Here is an 18,049-nt window from a genome sequence, read left to right as displayed (position 1 = left end):
GATAGAGGGAGAGCAGAGGATGTCATCTACCTTGACTTCAGCAGGGCCTTTGATACTGTCTCCCATGGCACCCTGATAGCAAAGCTGAGAAAGCATGCGATAGATGAGTGGACAGTGAGGTGGGTTGAGAATTTGCTGTTGGACCGAGCCCAGAGGGTTGTTATTCGTGGAACAGAATCTGACTGGAGGCCTGTTATTAACCGTGTTCCCCAGGGCTCGGTGTTGGGTCCAGTTCTGTTTAATATCTTCATTGACGACCTTGATGAGGGAATAGCATCCACCCTCAGCAAGTACACTGATAATACAAAGTTGGGAGGAGTGGCTGACACGCAGGAACACTGCACTGCCATCCAGCAAGACCTGGACAGGCTGGAGAGCTGGGCAGTTAGAAACCAGATGAAGTTCAACAAAAGCAAGTGTAAAGTCTTGCACCTGGGAAGGAACAACCTTTGTATCAGTACAGGCTGGGGGATGACCTGCTGGAGAAGAGCTCAGTGGAGAAGGACCTGGGGGTCCTGGTTGATGACAGGTTGGCCATGAGCCAGCAGTGTGCCTTGGTGGCTAAGAGAGCCAATGGGATCCTGGGGTGCATCCGGAGGAGTATAGCCAGCAGGTCAAAGGAGGTGATCCTTCCTCTCTACTCTGCCCTGGTCAGGCCTCACCTGGAGTATTGCGTCCACTTCTGGGCTCCTTGGTATCAAAAGGACAGGGATCTCCTGGAGAGAGTCCAGAGAAGGGCCATGAAGATGATTAGGGCCCTGGAACATCTCCCCTATGAGGATAGGCTGAGTAAGAGAAGACTAAGGGGGGACCTAATTAAAGTTTATAATTATCTGAAGCAGGGGATGCAGGGGGAATCAGCCAGCCCCTTTTCAGTGGTCTGTGGGGATAGGACAAGGGGCAATGGCTGCAAGTTGGAGCATAGGAAGTTCCGCACCAAGATGCGGAAAAACTTTTTCACAGTGAGGGTGACAGAGCACTGGAATAGGCTGCCCAGGGAGGTGGTGGAGTCTCCATCTCTGGAGATATTCAAGACCCACCTGGACGCCTATCTGAGTGATATGTCCTAGGGAGCCTGCTTTGGCAGGGGGGTTGGACCCGATGATCTCTCGAGGTCTCTTCCAACCCCTACAATTCTATGATTCTATGATTCTATGAATATTACTCATGCTGAAAGGTATTTGGTAATTACATTCTCAAATATAGTGACCTTGAAGACAAAGGTACGCACTGCCTCAAACCAAGAAGGAGTTGTAGGAAAGTATTTGGAAGTAAGTGAACATGTTGTGAACCAGCCATAATAAGATGGCCAAAACACAGCAGGTGTGCAGATAACTTTTAGATATCAAAGGCAAACTAACAATGATTAGCTATAAGATATGCTTCTCAAAACTCGTTATAATTACTAATTAATCACTTTGGTGTGAGCAGTACGTGTAGCCAATTAGCAGTTTTTAGCTTGCCACTCTCTACAGTATGGTTTTCTGTTTATGGGATGGTTTTTAGATTCAGTTAAACAAGGGCTTCTGTTTTTGTCAGTTATTTTTGCCTTAGTATTATTTTTGCCGTGTATGTCACAGTGTTTCTCTGGTAGGATGGATAGTGCTCTTCACAAAAATCTGGCTAGTCCATAAACAAAAAGGGGGAATTGTACTAATGCAGTTTGAGAGCAATGGTGGTTTTGGCCCATCCAGATTTATTTCTCACCCCCATATAATCAGACCTGGGGAAGCTAACAGAGACATGTCAACAGGAGAGCAGATGTCTGAGAACAAGAGCGTGTCAGAAACTCCATGAGATAACAGACTGCAAGAACGTTAACAACTACCTTAAAGAGGAACAAAGTGACTGTGTAGCAATAGTGAGACACATGAACAGAACATCTAACCAATAGCACTGTAATGTAACTCATATACTGATATAGAAACCTATATAAGCTCTGTGTGTGTTTCAATGAAGGACCTCACTTGATCATATTGATCAGAGTCCACAAAACTTCAACTCCAGCAAATCAGCACTAGGCCTAGAGCCAATTAAAATACAATAAGTATAACACGTGGTAGGAATAGTATAAAAGGAAGTGTGTGCTTGCAATGAAGTTGAAGTGCTTTATCAATCGCATTGATTGGCAGCATTCTTCCCTCTCTTCGTGGCAGATGAGGAACAAGAAGATGTGTGGGCTGTACTCAAGTCACACAGCTGCTCTCTCCCTCCTCAGTCAGCCACCGTGTGCTGCCTTTGCCCCATTAAATGACCTTGCACCACAGCCAGAAAGGGCTTTTTCACTGGCTGGTTTATCAATGTGCATGTATCAGCTAGATGTTGGAAGGTAATTATTTGCAAACTATCAGGCCGATCTCTCCATACTTCATGTCTGTCACATACAGCATTTATCGTAAATGTCTCTTAAGAGAAAATTTCCCCATTAAGATGTGTATCAAAGCAAATTTTTCTCTGCACATTGTTGATACCTTAGTCTGAAATGAATGTTTTTTAAAGATGAAGAGCCATTTACTACAATTACCCTGCTTGTTTCCTCCCTGTGTTTGTTGTGTTACTCTTCATTTGGTGTTAATTTAAAATGAGATTTCACTATGTTTCATTCTGGAATAGCAGGGATGATCAGTCAATTCATAGAAAAATACTCCAAATAGAGCGGTGATCTTTGAATGTAAAATCTCAAAGGGGAAGGGAGATAGTGAGTCTTACTATTTTACAGATGATAATCCCTGGTCACTGACAATGTTAGAAGAAATCTGCGTCACTTCTGACTGACTCATCAACAGCATGGTTTGTCATTGTGCATTTCTGCTTCTTTGAGCACTCTCCATCCATACAAACGATAATATTAGAAGACATTGGTCCACAGGAGTCTCTTTTACACTACTGATAAGAGGAAATAAAAGGCAGGTGTCTTGCAGCCATCTTGATTGCGACGATAATTAAATCATAGGTATCAACTGCTCCCACAACTTTCACCTCATGGAGCTCTGCAAACGGCAGCATGTGGAGACTGGCAATGGGCAACATGCAATTTGGTATGAATTTTAGGTGAAGCCGTTTATTGGGTGAAATCACATAGATTATATACATTTATTACTGCAAACCTGGCAAGCTAAAAAACTGCTAATTGGTTACACACACTGTTCACACCACACTGATTGGTTAGTAATTATAACGAGTCCTGGTAAGCCTATCTTATAGCTAAACATTGTCAGTTTACCTTTGATGTCAAAAACCATCAACACACCTGCTGTTACGACCATTTATTATGGCTGGTTCTTGGCATGTTCACTTACTCCCAAATACCTTCCCACAACTCCTTCTTGGTTTAGGGAAGTCTGTACCCCTGGCTTCCAGGCCGCTGTGTTTCAAGAATGTGATTACCAAAATCGTCTCAGAATGAGTAACTTTCCTGTCTTACGGGAACTCAAGGACTCAAGGGCCTATGTCTTCTGTGAGGAAACTCAGGCTGCTGGCAGACCTGCTGCCTTCCCCGACAGCAGTGTACGGAGCCTCACAACACACCACTCAGCCCCCAGATCTGGCAGGGGAAAGACATGACCACACCAGTGGTTATTTCGCACTAGAGTGGGTAATGAAGATTATCCAAATGAAACTGCAGGACAGCTTGGGAATTGAAGTCACACTGTAATTGTGGATTTTGGGAGGCAGAATGTATGGACCTGAATTCAGTGCCAGTCAAGAAAAGGAGGTTAGTAATCATGGGAAAGCAACTTGAGAAATTTATTTATTTCAGATGCATGGGAATCCTAAATCTCAGTTTACAAACAATGCCTGGTTGGTACTGTGCTAGCAGCTTTGGTCAGGATATAATGGCCAGAAAAAGACTTGGTAAATCATCAGGGCAGTTTCTGTAAGTCTCACTGCTCCTTGGATGTGGGTCACAGAGCGGAGAGCTGTCTGTCAGAGTCACAAGGCAAGGAAAGCCAGGAACACAGTGGAAAATACATGTCCAAAGAAGATAAAGCATTTTTATAAAACAAATGTGGTGCCAAATCCTGAAAAATTCTAGTCCAAAGGAAAATGTTAATAAAAATCTGAAATTAAAACCCATGCATGTTCTATATTTAAAGTCATGGTGACTATTTACTTTTAATTAAAACTCTCATTATTAAAGCCAAGTATAAATGTATTTATTTGCTTTTTCCTTCACTGCCATGGCTTCAGATTAACACTTCTGTCTCTGTCATTAGCATGCTAGCGTACATGAACCTGTACCTAACCTTCTGGCACAGAATACCGGTTCCATCACTGGGAAGCATTTTATCTGAAAGGTGCCCTTGAACCTCAGCTTCATTGTTTGAGCCTCTCTGGTTTCAAAGAGCTGCGTACAGGTAGGCAGTGTTCAGCCCTGGACTCGCTTTGTTCCACTGGATGTCTGTCCTGCCACTGACTTTACTTGGTGAACAGCTGGGTTGACATCTGAGGCTCTGGAACCCCCCCAAAACGAGCCTTAGCAGGGAAGCAATACTAATGAGGGGCCTGAAGACCTTCCTCACAGAACAAGGACCAGTGATGCTTCTCTATGAAATTTGCTCCTGATTAGCACCCAGGCAGATGTCTGTGCTGGACTTCTGCAAGGGGGAGGCATGTTCTTTCCCCCCTCCAAGTCCTCTTCACTGGACCAGTCGGTGACTGACAATCAGCGGTGACAGCAATCACTCAGGTAAGCTCAGGCGACGTGCGAGAGATCGGTCTGTGCAAAGAGCTTCCCTACATCTAAGCACCCCATGTACAGCTCCTTCGCCCTGCTGCAACTAGCCGGAAGCTCGCCAAAGCTCACCCTCCCCCTGACGTCACGTGACCCCACCCTCTACCTTTAAAAGGGATTAAGGCGTAGTCGCTGCTCATCCACACCACACAGGAAAGCAGACAGCAGAGCTTGGGCAAGACAGCCAGCCTGTCCGCCCGCCCGCCCGTCTGCCTGCCTGCCTACTGGGCAGAGGAAGTAGGGGAGCTCAGGCAACTGACAGGTGAGGCTCATTAATCTTTGGTAAGATATTGTGTGATGGTGTCTACCTGGTGTAGGACCATGAACCCAACACCTTCCAATGTGGAAGCAGGAACCCAGTTCAAACAACCGCAGAAGCATGTTGCAGTGCAGGTCTTGGGGTGCAGGTGTGGAAAGTGCAAGAAATGTTGCTTTTGCAAACTGAAAAATGTTATTGTATTCTTTACTGACTTAAAGGACTCGGGCTGCCTCATCAGAAATCCTGTGTAGGGAATTTAGGATAGCACATAAAATAAGGGGGAATACTGTTCTCAAATAAGGGTTCAATTTGAGTACGTAGCTCTGCTAAAAGATACAGATGATCCTGGACAATGAGATAAGGGGTTAAATCATGACTGAGGACATGGGCTAGAGCTTAAGGAAATCAGGCTCAAGGAACAGGCTTCGACCATGTTGATTGATAATGGGGCACAAATTACCACATCAAGGCAAACAGGCAAAACAGGCAAAATGATGTGGGGTCTCGATCAATCTAATCATTTTGACCAGGAGTGGAATCGCCCATTAGTAAAGATAACAAACCTTTTCAGGAGCTACAAAATCAACATGCACAAACTGAAACCTGTATGGAGCTTTGACTTCCTTGAGCCCATGGCCCACGTCAGTTGCCGGGAAAGTTAAGATAAAGACAACTACTTGCCAGTAAGCAGTTGTCCCAGACAAAAGGACTCATACATTTTAATTTTCTTCACCAATGGAAGCAGGAATCTCCCAGACATGCTATATGTATTATATTGTGTACTGCTGTGGATGGGCCCCTTGGCTGAGCCTGTAAAATCCATAGTTAAACAGAGGAAGGAGGTGAAAGGTTCAACCTGAGGAAGACTCCCAACCTTCATCGCTGGGACCCCCGACGACCACTACCACAGGACAATGTGCAGACGCAATTGGGAGGAGTTTATGGAAACCACTTCTAAGAACTCATCTTAATATGAAGCGGGACAGGTGATGAATATGTATAGAAGTATGGTATAAAAAGGCTGCAGGTTCTGACCAAAAGTGTGCCTACTTTGTTGGGTCACCCACTCTTGCAAGAACGTGTAATAAATTGCTGCTTCACTAATGTGTCTACCTTGAGTCCTGTTTTTAGGACCTTTGTCAATTCTAACATTTCTGATGGTGGTTTTCTGAGCAATTGCCTCTGAAGGAGCAGTTCCCTTTAAAATTGCTTCTAGTAAATTAAAAGGTCCTCTGGTTTTCACAGGTTGTGCCTGATGTATTTTCTCAACTTGTTTAACTGCTCGGACTAAAGATAAGAGTTCCTTTTCCCATTCAGAGTATCTGTTTCTCTAAGTGTGGTTGAGCTAAACAATAAAGGTCTTTGTGGTGCCTCATGGCCAGATTGGAACAGAGGACAGTAAGTAACATGTTCAGAAAAAACCCTTTCAACTGTGATAGGGTTGCGTGGATGTACTCGTCCCAGTGACTGATAAGTTTTTAATTCTTCAGTTAAAGCTTTTACTGTTTCTTCATGTTCTAATTTCCACTCCCAGGGTATACCTTTCAGGAAGTATATAGCGGATGGGAAATTATGGAGAATCCAGGGATATGTTTTCTCCCATATCTTAAAGTTCCAAGTAATTTTTGTAATTCCTTCTTTGATTGAGGCATTTGTTGCTCATCAATTTTTCTTAAGGTATCTGGAGGAATTACTGCACTTCCTGCCACCCACCAAGTACCCAAGAATTTTACTTCTTTACTAGGTCCTTGATATTTTTCGGGTGGAACCTCGAGTTCTGCTTTATTCAGAGTTTGCCACACTGCTGCTGCGGCTTCCACTACCTTTTCAGGGGAAGATCCTCCAACTAGGATATCATCTATGTATTAATACAGTTTCACATCTTGGGGAAGTGAGACTGTCTGCAAAAGTTCAGCAAGTGCTGCATGAGTAATTGTGGGTGAATATTTATACCCTTGTGGGAGCATATTGAAGGTATATTGTATTCCTTCACAACTAAACGCAAATTTACTTTTATCCTCTTCCTTCAAGGGAACCATAAAGAACATGTCCTTTACATCTAAGGCTGCCATCCAGGGATGTGCAGCTGCCTGTAGGGTAGCTGGTAAGTTTGCAATGTTTGGTACAGCAGCTGTTAATGGGGCTGTATTAGCATTCAAGTGTCGGTAATCAACTGTTAATCGCCACCTCCCATCTGGCTTCTGAACTAGCCAGACAAGGGAGTTATATGGGGAGTGAGTCCTGGAGATAATATGCTGTTTCTCCAAATCAGCTATAACTTCAGAAATTCTGTTTAGTGCTGTTACAGAAATCGGATTTGAGGCATGTTTGTGATTTTTGAATCAGGGAGTGCAGGGGCTGTGTGATGCACACATACTTTAGCCTCCCTATTTCTGGTGGGATTGGAATTGATATTTGAGCCAAAAGACCATACACTAGTATTTGGTAGGTACCAGGTTCATCCGTTTAAAACATCAAAACCTAAAATATTTTCATGATGATCTTTAATTGCAAAGTAAGTAGTTGACATGCGCTTCTCTCCTGGAAGCCACAAATTGGCTTTAGCAGTTGGGCACACATTAGTCCCTCCGTTCACACCAGTAATTTTAACCTTTCACCGTCTGGGTTGCACACCCAGCTTCTCAGCAACTTGTTGTGTTAGTATTGAAATTTGTGCTCCAGTATCTATCAAAAATTTTACCAATTGTCGTCGAGGACCAACTGGAGTTAAAATATGGGCCATCATCACTTATCGATTGATAATCCACTTTCCGGACAGGCAGACCCAACTTTTTTGGATTCAGTTCCTGTAATTTTTTAAGATGGATGAAAAGATTTTCTTCTAGGGAGGAGTTCTAGGGGATGGCATAGGAGGAGTTGAAATTTGCTCCTTCCTTTCATTGTTATCTCGCCTTTGGAATGCTTCAATTAGACTTAAGATGTTGCCAGTAGGCTGACCTTGAATCAGAGCTCTGGGAATGCCTAGAGCTAATGCATTCTTCCATAATTCACTCCCCTGTTCTGCGGATACTGCTTGTGAATTTTGAAATTTGTTTCCCCTGACTTTGTTATCTCCCCAGGACTTCTGTTTTTCAGATGGTATGTCATCATTCCAGCCCATTTTCACGGCTGAAGTTAACAATGTCATGCATCAATTCTGCCCATGTAGGCAGTGGCTTAGGAGCACTATTGCCATCCCTGTTGAATTCAGTATCTATTTTAATCTCATCTTGTTTTGCAACTAGATAAGATTTTGGAAGTGCTGGGGCTACTCGAATTAGTGGTTTTAACATTGCAAAATTCACTGTAGCAGATAGTGGGACATCATGGAGTCCTCTCTCATGCATAGCTTGTATGCAAGCAGCTCTTGTGACAGCTGTAGAGAGTTCACTTAAAGATAGATGAACCTTTGTTCAGTAAACTGCATGTACCTTGAAAAGGTCGTAACATTCTGATTTTGTAAGAATGATTGTGTAATGTATATTGTAAGTTGCTAACGAAGCATTGAAATGAGTTATAGGTAAATTAGAAGTGGAAACCATAGAAATCAAGTAGCCGATGAATGAGCTTGCTGTTAAAGATGACCAAATATGGGAGAGGGCTCAACAAAGGGACAAGTGAGGAAGAGGAGCAACTTCATCCCATCGACCACCAGGAGGTAGAAGACGACCCCCTAACAACAATTGGCACATGTGCAGAAGAAGCCTCAGTGAAACAATTGGGACCTGGAACTAGAAGACTATAAAAACCTAAATTTGGACTGGGACCGTGCGCGCCGTTGGTAGAGCTGAGACTCTCCGGCCGCCCAGCGCTGCTCAAGCTTATCGCTGCCTGCTAAATTAATAAAAATAAGTTTGTAACTGAATTAACTGGTTTCGGACTGGTGATTGGGAAACCCACAATTACATCCACGATGTCTATTCCACCAGCCCAATAAGCTACTCTGCTAGTGATAGAATGGGGTATATTCGTTAGGTTGGGTCACAAATTTAAAAAGACTCCTGGACCCCAAAATCCATTTGCTTCATCCTCACTTAACATTATTCTGTCACCACCACTTAGACAAACTTGCCACAGGTATTCACATTCAGTTTCACCTGGGTTCCTGCTATATTTCTCTTGTAAATTTGTCAATTGCAATGGATCCCAGGGGATGGTTCATGTAGTATACTATGGATGACCACCCCGAGGTCCCATAGTTTCTTCTTTTTTGACAACGGGTCTGTTAGAAATGACAGAGGTCCTAAGAAAGGACTCTCGGTAGACACATTAGTGAAGCAGTAATTTATTGTACATTCTCGCGAGAGCACGTGACCCAACAAATTAGGCACACTTTTGGTCAGAGCCTGCAGCATTTTTATACCATATCTCTTGTTACAAGTAGACTAACTAGGAATTGTTCTCAAACTGACTATGGCTGTAAATAAGTAAGCAGTTGTAAAGGGAAACCATGGTTTTATCCCTAGCAGCCTTCTGAAGAACTTCAGGCTTTGCTGAGTTGGTGGCTGTGGCAACATCCTGATAAATTAACTGTCTCAGCAAAATGAGTTAACCAAATAAAGCATGTAACACAACATAGAGGAAGACTGCGGCCTTCATCCTCACGACCACCAGAGGGATCAGGGTGTGCTACATGTACCCAGAACTATGGGACTATAAAAAGGGGACTCTAGAGGGGTGAGGCGCGTGCCATTGGCAGGAGCAAGGGTTTCCTCTGTCTGCCCAGCGCTGTTTTGCCTGCTCATTTCTTGCTTAAATAAATTGTGTTTGGAAATTTACAAATTTGTCACTGCTGTTTATAACATCTATCATACATCTATACATATTCATCACCTGTCCCGCTTTGTATTAAAATGAGTTCCAAGAGGTGATTTCCATAAAGTCCTCCCAACTGCATCTGCGCACTGTCTCGTGGTAGTCGTTGGGGGTCTCAGTGATGAAGGTTCGAAGTCTTCCTGAGGTTGAACTTTTCACCTCCTTCGTGTTTCTTAATGAATTAAGTTTTTTCCAAAATTTTACAGGTTCAACCAAGGCACCTTCATGTCTGTCAGGGTCCTGAGTTATCTTATCCCTTTTTGTCTGTGCCCCCTTTGAAGTTAAAGGTGAGCTTGCAGATGCTTGGCTTTATCTTTACTTTTCTGGCAACTGAGTTAGTGGGACATGGGCCTGGAGTTGAGGGAAGTCACAGCTCAATACAGGTTTCAGTTTGCGCATGTTAATTTTGTAGCCTCTGAAAAGGTTTGTTATCTTTACTAATGGGCAATTCCACCCGTGGTCAAAATGATTAGATTTCTTAGATGGTATTGAGACCCCACATCATTTTGCCTGTTTTGCCTGTTTGCCTTGATGTGGTAATTTGTGCCCCATTATCAGTCAGCATGGTCGAAGCCTGTTTGTTGGGCCTGATTTCCTTAAGCTCCAGCCCATGACCTCAGGCACGATTTAACCCCTTATCTCATTGTCCAGGTTCATCTGTATCTTTTAGCAGAGCTATGTATTTGAATTGAACCCTTATTTGAGAGAGATTTTGCCTTAATTCTTTTAACACAACCAATAGCAAAACTATATTAACAGTATTCCCCCTTATTTTATATGCTATCCTAAATTCCCTACAAAGGATTTCTACAACCCATTTCAGTTTGCAAAAGCAACATTTTGCAGCGTTTTCCACAGGTCTGATTTCATATTCAGGATGATATGTAGGGAACAAAACATCCTCCTCATCTGATTCCCTATCATTATTATCACCCCAGATATCTCCATCCCAGTCTTCAGGAGCTACTATTAGTTTCCTGATCAGGACAGTAACAGTTGCCTTTCTGTTTTCTATTTCTTTTTCCAGATCCTTCTGCTTTTTCTCTCTTATTTTCCTTTCTTGATAGGCAGCTTGTAAACAGGTACCCAGCATTTTACAGATGATTATTTTATTTTTTCCATCCTTTGTACGGCCTCTAGTTACTTTTAGGTGTTTTTCAATGGCTTCCCAGTTATGCCAATTGTCACAAGCCCATTCATTTGAGAAAATGGTGCTTGGATTTACTCCATGCCTCCCTAAATAGTCAGAGATAGTTTACCATCCTGCCAACTATGCCAATTTTTTGCAGATGGGGTAGATAAGAGGGATGCACTTCTCTCTTGAGAGAGGCAATAATATGTTTATTGATATAAAACAAAAGAGTGTAACGGTGTTTGGTAATAAACGCAACAGTGATTAAGATTCGATGGTAAGGTAGTCTTGATTAGTTAGTACATAGAGAACAGGGTCAGATGAATCTATCAGGGAAACCCTCCCATTGAGTCAGGAGGTTCTGAAAGAATCTCCTTGCTTTCTAAACTCCTGCTCAGAGAGGAGCCTAGGTGCAGCTGGATTCAGTCTTAGTCCCAGACTTGGTCAATGGTTTATGTCTAAAGGATTTTATATAGATCAATCCTTTATATTTCTTAGTTAAGATCACAAATGTTAGTGCACTTATTCCCAACTCACTTACCGAGGATCTGTTGCAGATCTGTTGCAGCAAGGATTGTCTCGACCTTGAGGAGTAACCTTGAAAGGCATCCCTTTCAAGGGGAGATCCTGATGTGCAGCCTGCTGTTGTCTCAGGAAAGCTCAAAGGGCTCTTGGACTGCTCACTGTTTATGGAGTAAGATGATTGGCTCATAGTCATATTTACATATCACCTGTATATGCCAGTGGATACTGACCAGTGTCCAGTGGGCACATTAGCATAGATAACCCTTGGCTATTGTGTTGTTATCTATCTTCCTGAACTCACTGTGAGATGGATGCAGAAATCACAATCAACACCGATGGTTATCAATCAATTCATATAAACACGAAAAAGTCAGGAAAACATGGGGACAACAGGGGAAGCATGCCGTCACACCTAGACAGGCTCATGAGCATCAGGAAGGCTGAAATGGAGGTAGATTGGAGGAGCTAGGTTCTGTCCTCCCATCCGCAGAAATGTGAGTACCCAGCTGATAGTGTCCAGGACCAGAGAGACCCTGTACCCTCCCCCAGGCAGGTCAGTCTAAATGAAAGGGACAAATGGAAGCAGGTACGTGGCAAAGGGTAGTAGGAGAGTGCCTTCCATGTCTGTCCTTCCTCTGCAAGTTCCTCTGAACAACAGATATGAGGTCCTACTACAAGGAGAACAGTCAGATAATGAGATGGCTGATAGGAAAATTACTCTGAGGTTGTGTTCCCTAGGACAAGACCCCCTAAGCATATCATCAAAACAGCCTCTGTTAAAACGAATAGACGGGTCATTGTCTTAGGTGATTCCCTTTTGGAGGGAACTGAGGGCCCAATCTGTAGGCCAGACCCTCTACATAGGGAAGTCTACTGCTTTAAGGGAGCTTCAGTTAGGGACTTAACAAAGAGACTCCCAACCTTGGTCAGGCACACGGATTATTATCCGCTTTTAATTTTCCAAATAGGTAGTAATGAAATACATAAAAGAAAACTGAGGACCTTCCTTTAAGAAAGATTTAAGGGCCCTGGGATGCATGGTAGGAGGATCTGGAGCACAGGTAGTGTTTTCCTCCATCATTCCTACTATAGGGAATGGGGAGGCATGGAATGAGAAGAGCCAGGAAATTAATACCTGGCTCAGAGCATGGTGTGAGAAACAGAACCTTGGGTTCTTTGACAGTGGGCTGGCTCATCAGCCTTGCTTTCTAGGGATGGGGAGCACTTATTCACAAGGGGCAGAAGGATACTGTCAAAGAAGCTAGCAGGGTTCATTAATAGAGCTTTAAACTAGATAAGAAGGGGGACAGGGCCAGGCTAGATGGAAAAAAGCCTGGTTGTGGCAGTCGAGTTATTGAGGGATGTTGTGCTGCCAATGACCTCCAGTCAGCCACCCTAGTTAATCAGGGGGATAGTGTGCTAATTCAGAGTAGAAATGTAACTACTACTGACGGGCTAGGTAACTTAATCACCTGTCACTTGGGAAGCAAGGCTTCCATAAGGAGCATATCAAGATCAGTAGACCAGATGAAGTGCATATACACCAATGCACACAGTATGGGCAATAAACAGGAGGAATTAGAAGTCCTTGTTACTAAAGGAGACTATGATGTGATTGCCATCACTGAAAAGTGGTGGGATAATTCACATGATTGGAGTACTGCAATTGCTGGTTACAAACTATACAGGCGTGAAAGGCTGGATAGGAGAGGAGGTGGGGTAGCCCTGTATGTCAGAGAATGTTTTGACAGCCTGGGGCTGGAGTATGGTGATGACAGGGTTGAGTGTCTGGGTAAAAATCAGAGGAAAACGAAACCAGGGAGATATAGTGATGGGAGTCTACTATAGACCACCTGACCAGGAGGAGGAAGCTGATTAATTGTTTTTTAAACAACTGGGAGAAGTCTCACGATCAATAGCCCTCGTCCTTATCGGGGACTTCAATTTACCGGATGTCTCCTGGAGGTACAATACAGCAGGGAGGAAGCAGTCTAGCTAGCAGGCTCCTGGAGTGTTTGGAAGACAACGTCCTGACCCAGCTGGTGAATGAACCCACAGGGAAGGTGGCCTGCTGGACTTGTGGTTTGTAAACAGAGAAGGCTTAGTGGAGGATTGGAGGACACCTGGGGCACAGTGATCATGAATTGATAGAATTCTTAGTACTGGGAGAAGTAAGAAAGGGAGACACCAGAACAAGCACCTTCCATAGGGCTGAGTTTGGTCTGTTCAGAAAGCTGCTCAATAAGATTCTGTGGTTGGCAGCCCTTGAGGGCACAGGAGCCCAAGAGGGTTGGTTGCTCCTCAAGATGGAAATCTTGGTGGCACAAGAACAGGCTGTCCCAGTCTGTTGGAAGAGGAGTCGGCGAGGAAGGAAGCCAACTTGCCTGAGTAGGGAGATCCAGGAAGATCTTCAGGAAAAGAGGGAAAAATATGGCCTTTGGAAGAAAGGTCAGGTGTCTTGGGCCGACTATAGGAATTTAGTGAGATCATGTAGGGAGATAATCAGAAGGGCTAAAGCTGAACTGGAACTCAAATGGGCCAGTTCTGTAAAAGATAATAAAAAGTCCTTCTATAGGTACATTAACAGTAAGAGGAGGGTGAAGGAGAATCTCCAGCCCTTATTGGATACTGAGGGAACATTAGTGACAAGGGATAAGGACAAGGTTGAGGTCCTTAATTCCTTCTTTACCTCAGTCTGTAATAGTAAAGATGGATATTCCCTGAGTGCTCATCCTTAGGAACTGGCTGACAGAGAGGGGAGGAATAGCAAAATTCCCATGGTTAAGGAGGAAATGCTTGGCCAGTTAGACACTAACAAGTCAATGGGACCTGATGGGATTCACCCGAGGGTGCTGAGAGTGCTGGCAGATGTACTAGCCAAACCCCTTTCCATCATCTACCAGAAATCCTGGCAGACTGGGGAAGTTCCACTTGACTGGAGGCTGGCAGGTGTTACCCCCATATATAAGAATGGCTGGAAGAAGGATCCGTGGAACTACAGGCCTGTCAGTCTGACCTCAGTCCTGGGGAAGGTCATGGAGAGGGTCATCTTGGGAGCTATCATGCAGCACATGATGGCTAGGGGATCAAACCTAGTCAACATGGGTTTACAAGAAGTAGATCCTGTCAAACTAACCAGATCACCTTCTATGACAAGGTGACCCTCTTAATGGACAAGGGGAAGGCTGTGGATGTAGTCTACCTGGACTTCAGTAAAGCCTTTGACACGGTTTCTCACAGCATTCCGACTGAGAAACTGGCTGCCACTGGCCTTGACAGCTGGGTTAAAACCTGGCTGGATGGACAGGCCCATAGGGTGGTGGTGAATGGAACAAAATCCATCTGGAGGCCAGTCACAAGTGGTGTCCCCCAGGGCTCACTCCTGGGTCTGATCTTGTTCAACATCTTTATCAATGACCTCAATGAAGGGATTGAATGCTCCCTCAGTAAGTTTGCAGATGACACTAAACTAGGAGGAAGTGTTGATCTGCCTGAGGGTACGGAGGCTCTTCAGAGGGATCTGAGCAGACTGGACCGATGGGCTGAGACCAATGGGATGAAGTTTAACATGGCCAGGTGTAGAGTGCACATGGGACATAACAACCCCATGCAGCGCTACAGGCTTGGGGGAGGTTGGCTGGCTGAAGAGCTGTCAGGAAGAGAAGGACCTGGGGGTGTTGGTTGACTGCAGGCTGAATATGAGCCAGCAGTGTGTCCGGGCAGCCAAGAAGGCCAATGGCATCTTGGCTTGTATCAAAACCAGTGTGGCCAGTAGGTCTAGGGAGGTAATTGTGCCCCTGTACTCAGCATTGGTGAGGCCACACCTCGAGTACTGTGTGCATTTCTGAGCTCCCCACCATAAGAAAGACTTTGAGGTTCTCAAGCAAGTGAAGAGAAGGGCAACCAGGCTGGTGAAGGGGCTGGAGGGCAAATCCTATGAGGAGTGGCTGAGGGAGCTGGGGCTATTTAGCTTGGAGAAGAGGAGGCTGAGGGGAGACCTTATCACCACCTACAACTACCTGAAGGGAGGTTGTAGAGAGGTAGGCGATGGTCTCTTCAGCCAGGTGACAGGAGATAGGACAAGGGGAAATGGCAGGAAGCTGTGCCAGGGCAGGTTTAGATTGGATATTAGAACAAAATTTTTTACCAAAAGAGTTGTCAGGGCCTGGAACAGGCTGCCCAGGGAGGTGGTTGAGTCACCTTCCCTGGATGTGTTCAGAAAAAGGGTTGATGAGGTACTTAGGGATATGGTTTAGCTTAGGATGGGAATAGTTGGACTTGATGATCTTCAAAGGTCTCTTCCAACCTTGTGATTCTGTGAAAAGAAGGAATTAGAGAAATGTGCTTTCAATAAAGCAAAAAAATATAATGCTAGAAAAAGAATGCGTGGAATCACTGCTGCCTTTGGGTGAGTTTTTCCAGGTTTGTGGCTGCAAGAGATGACGACATGACAAGAGATGCAAAATCCTTTAGTGTTAGGAGGTGGAAGTAGGAGTCAGACTGCCAATCATTTTGACTTTTTATGCAGTCAAAGTCAGTAAGATGTCAATAAAAGACATATTTGAGGAAGAGACTAGGGTGATGAGAAAAGGATGAAGTTTTATTGAAACCTAAAAATGAGTTTCTGCAGAGCCAGGACTGCAGGGATCCACAGTTCCCTCCTCTGGTGAGGGTAACTGCCCACCTGTATCCCTTGCAAAAGGGGCTGCACAAAGAAACTGGCTTTAAGTTGTATCATTTGTGCAGTATCTTGATAGGCTATATATAGGCTGTATCTTGATAGACTGTATAGGCTGTTCATGCCTATACAGTAGGCATGAACACTGGATAGGCACTCATGCATTGGTTGGCCTCATCCTGATGTGTTAGATTTTAAATGAAAAACACAGGGAATGGTAGAGAAGATGGATTTTGGAGAACCATGCTGACAACATAGGAGCTTTTCCATCAAAGTGGAAAAAACTCCCATAACAAAAATTTAAAAAAACCAAAAAAAGGATCCCAAACTTAGATTCTGTAGAAGCACAACATTGTCTGAAAAGCACCAACCACTTAGTTGAAATTCAGGCTCCCTTAGTCTCTCTGAGGTCAGCATTCAGAGGTTGTTAAAAATTGTTTTTGAAAAATCGGGGCATAGATGTTCTTGACACGTTTCAGGTCACAGCCCAGAACCAGAAATACCTGCCCTAAAAGCTAAAAGACGTAGAAAGCCTTTCTGTAGGATACCCTCTGGATCTTGTCTGAAAGGAAGGCCAGCCTCTTTGCTTAAAAAGAGTGTTCTTCCATGTGAGATTATCCATACCCATCCTCTTCTCCTTCATATCAAATACATTTATGGTATTCCTAGTATTTATAGTGAGAATCTAGAAAACCACACCTTTTTATGTAACAATAAAATTTAATATTGTGATAATACTTAATGTCTCTTTTTATGTTTTTAAAACCATTCCCCCTTCACTGGGTGAACTCTGGTGAGGTTCTCTCACAAGTTAGGCACTTGTAAAGGGAACAGCTGCACGGTTCCAGTTTGATTCTATAAATTACTCTTTGCTCGTGAGTTGGCTAATGATAGCATTACAAACACAATATAGCATCATCTAGCCTCTCCCTTTCTATTTACTCCTGGTACTAATGCGCATTTACATGGTGCCACTGCTTCCACTGTTCATGTGGGCTAGAAGGAGGGGTACAGTGAAAGATGTGTTATTCTAATCCCAAAGTTTAAAATTTGGATAAAGATACTAGCTGCAAGTATCCTGATTGTGCATGCCCGTAATTTAGAAAGGCTGTGAAATGCAATGTATACATGCAGAATAATAAATACATTATATTATGAAGGCCAAAGGATTTGTTTTTCTTCAGGAAGACAGATGTACATAAACCATTGTGGACTGATTGTGGTGGTTTAATATCTGACACAGCATTTTCTAAATTGGTACAATTTTCCTCCCAGTCACCTGGAGCTAGGCTATGAAGGTTGGAAGTCTCCTCTTCTCCATCGGATGTTTTTGACTTGACACTCGCTGATTTCAATGAGTCAATAACAATTTAGAGCAAGCAGGGATCTTCTTCTGGAGGTACAGAAGATGACTTGTGAGATCAGCACTGCCCAGCTGTTGCTACTAGCCCTAGACCCACCAGGCATGTCCTGAAAAGCCAGTGTCTACAGAGAATGATGTGACCTCTGGCCATAGGAGAGGCACTTTAATAAGGGAAAATGCACACCATAGCAAAGGATTAATCAGAACTTCAAAAAGGTGCCCCCTCACAAGACTTTGTGGCACCTGTTGCTTTCAATCCTGGAGTCCAAGATCAGGTTTTAAACCTAGGGACTCTCTGAAGATACCGCTCCCTAGCTTTTGATTTTGATGGGTCCTTATTCCAGTCTCTCCACTCTTCTTTCTTATCACATGGTTCATTCTTAACTGAGATAGGCCCTGGCTTCTTTTCTGTTTCTTACCATAATACATAGGTTGTTCCAGGGAATCCCAAACTGACTGGCAACAGAGCTTTGGGAAGGCCAGCACTTCTCTCATCAAAATTGTTAAGAACACCACACTGAACATTTGCAACATATATTTCT

This window comes from Gallinula chloropus (genome assembly GCF_964237585.1).
Source record: "Gallinula chloropus genome assembly, chromosome: 2".
NCBI classification, from domain to species: domain Eukaryota; kingdom Metazoa; phylum Chordata; class Aves; order Gruiformes; family Rallidae; genus Gallinula; species Gallinula chloropus.
This window is presented reverse-complemented; position numbering follows the sequence as displayed.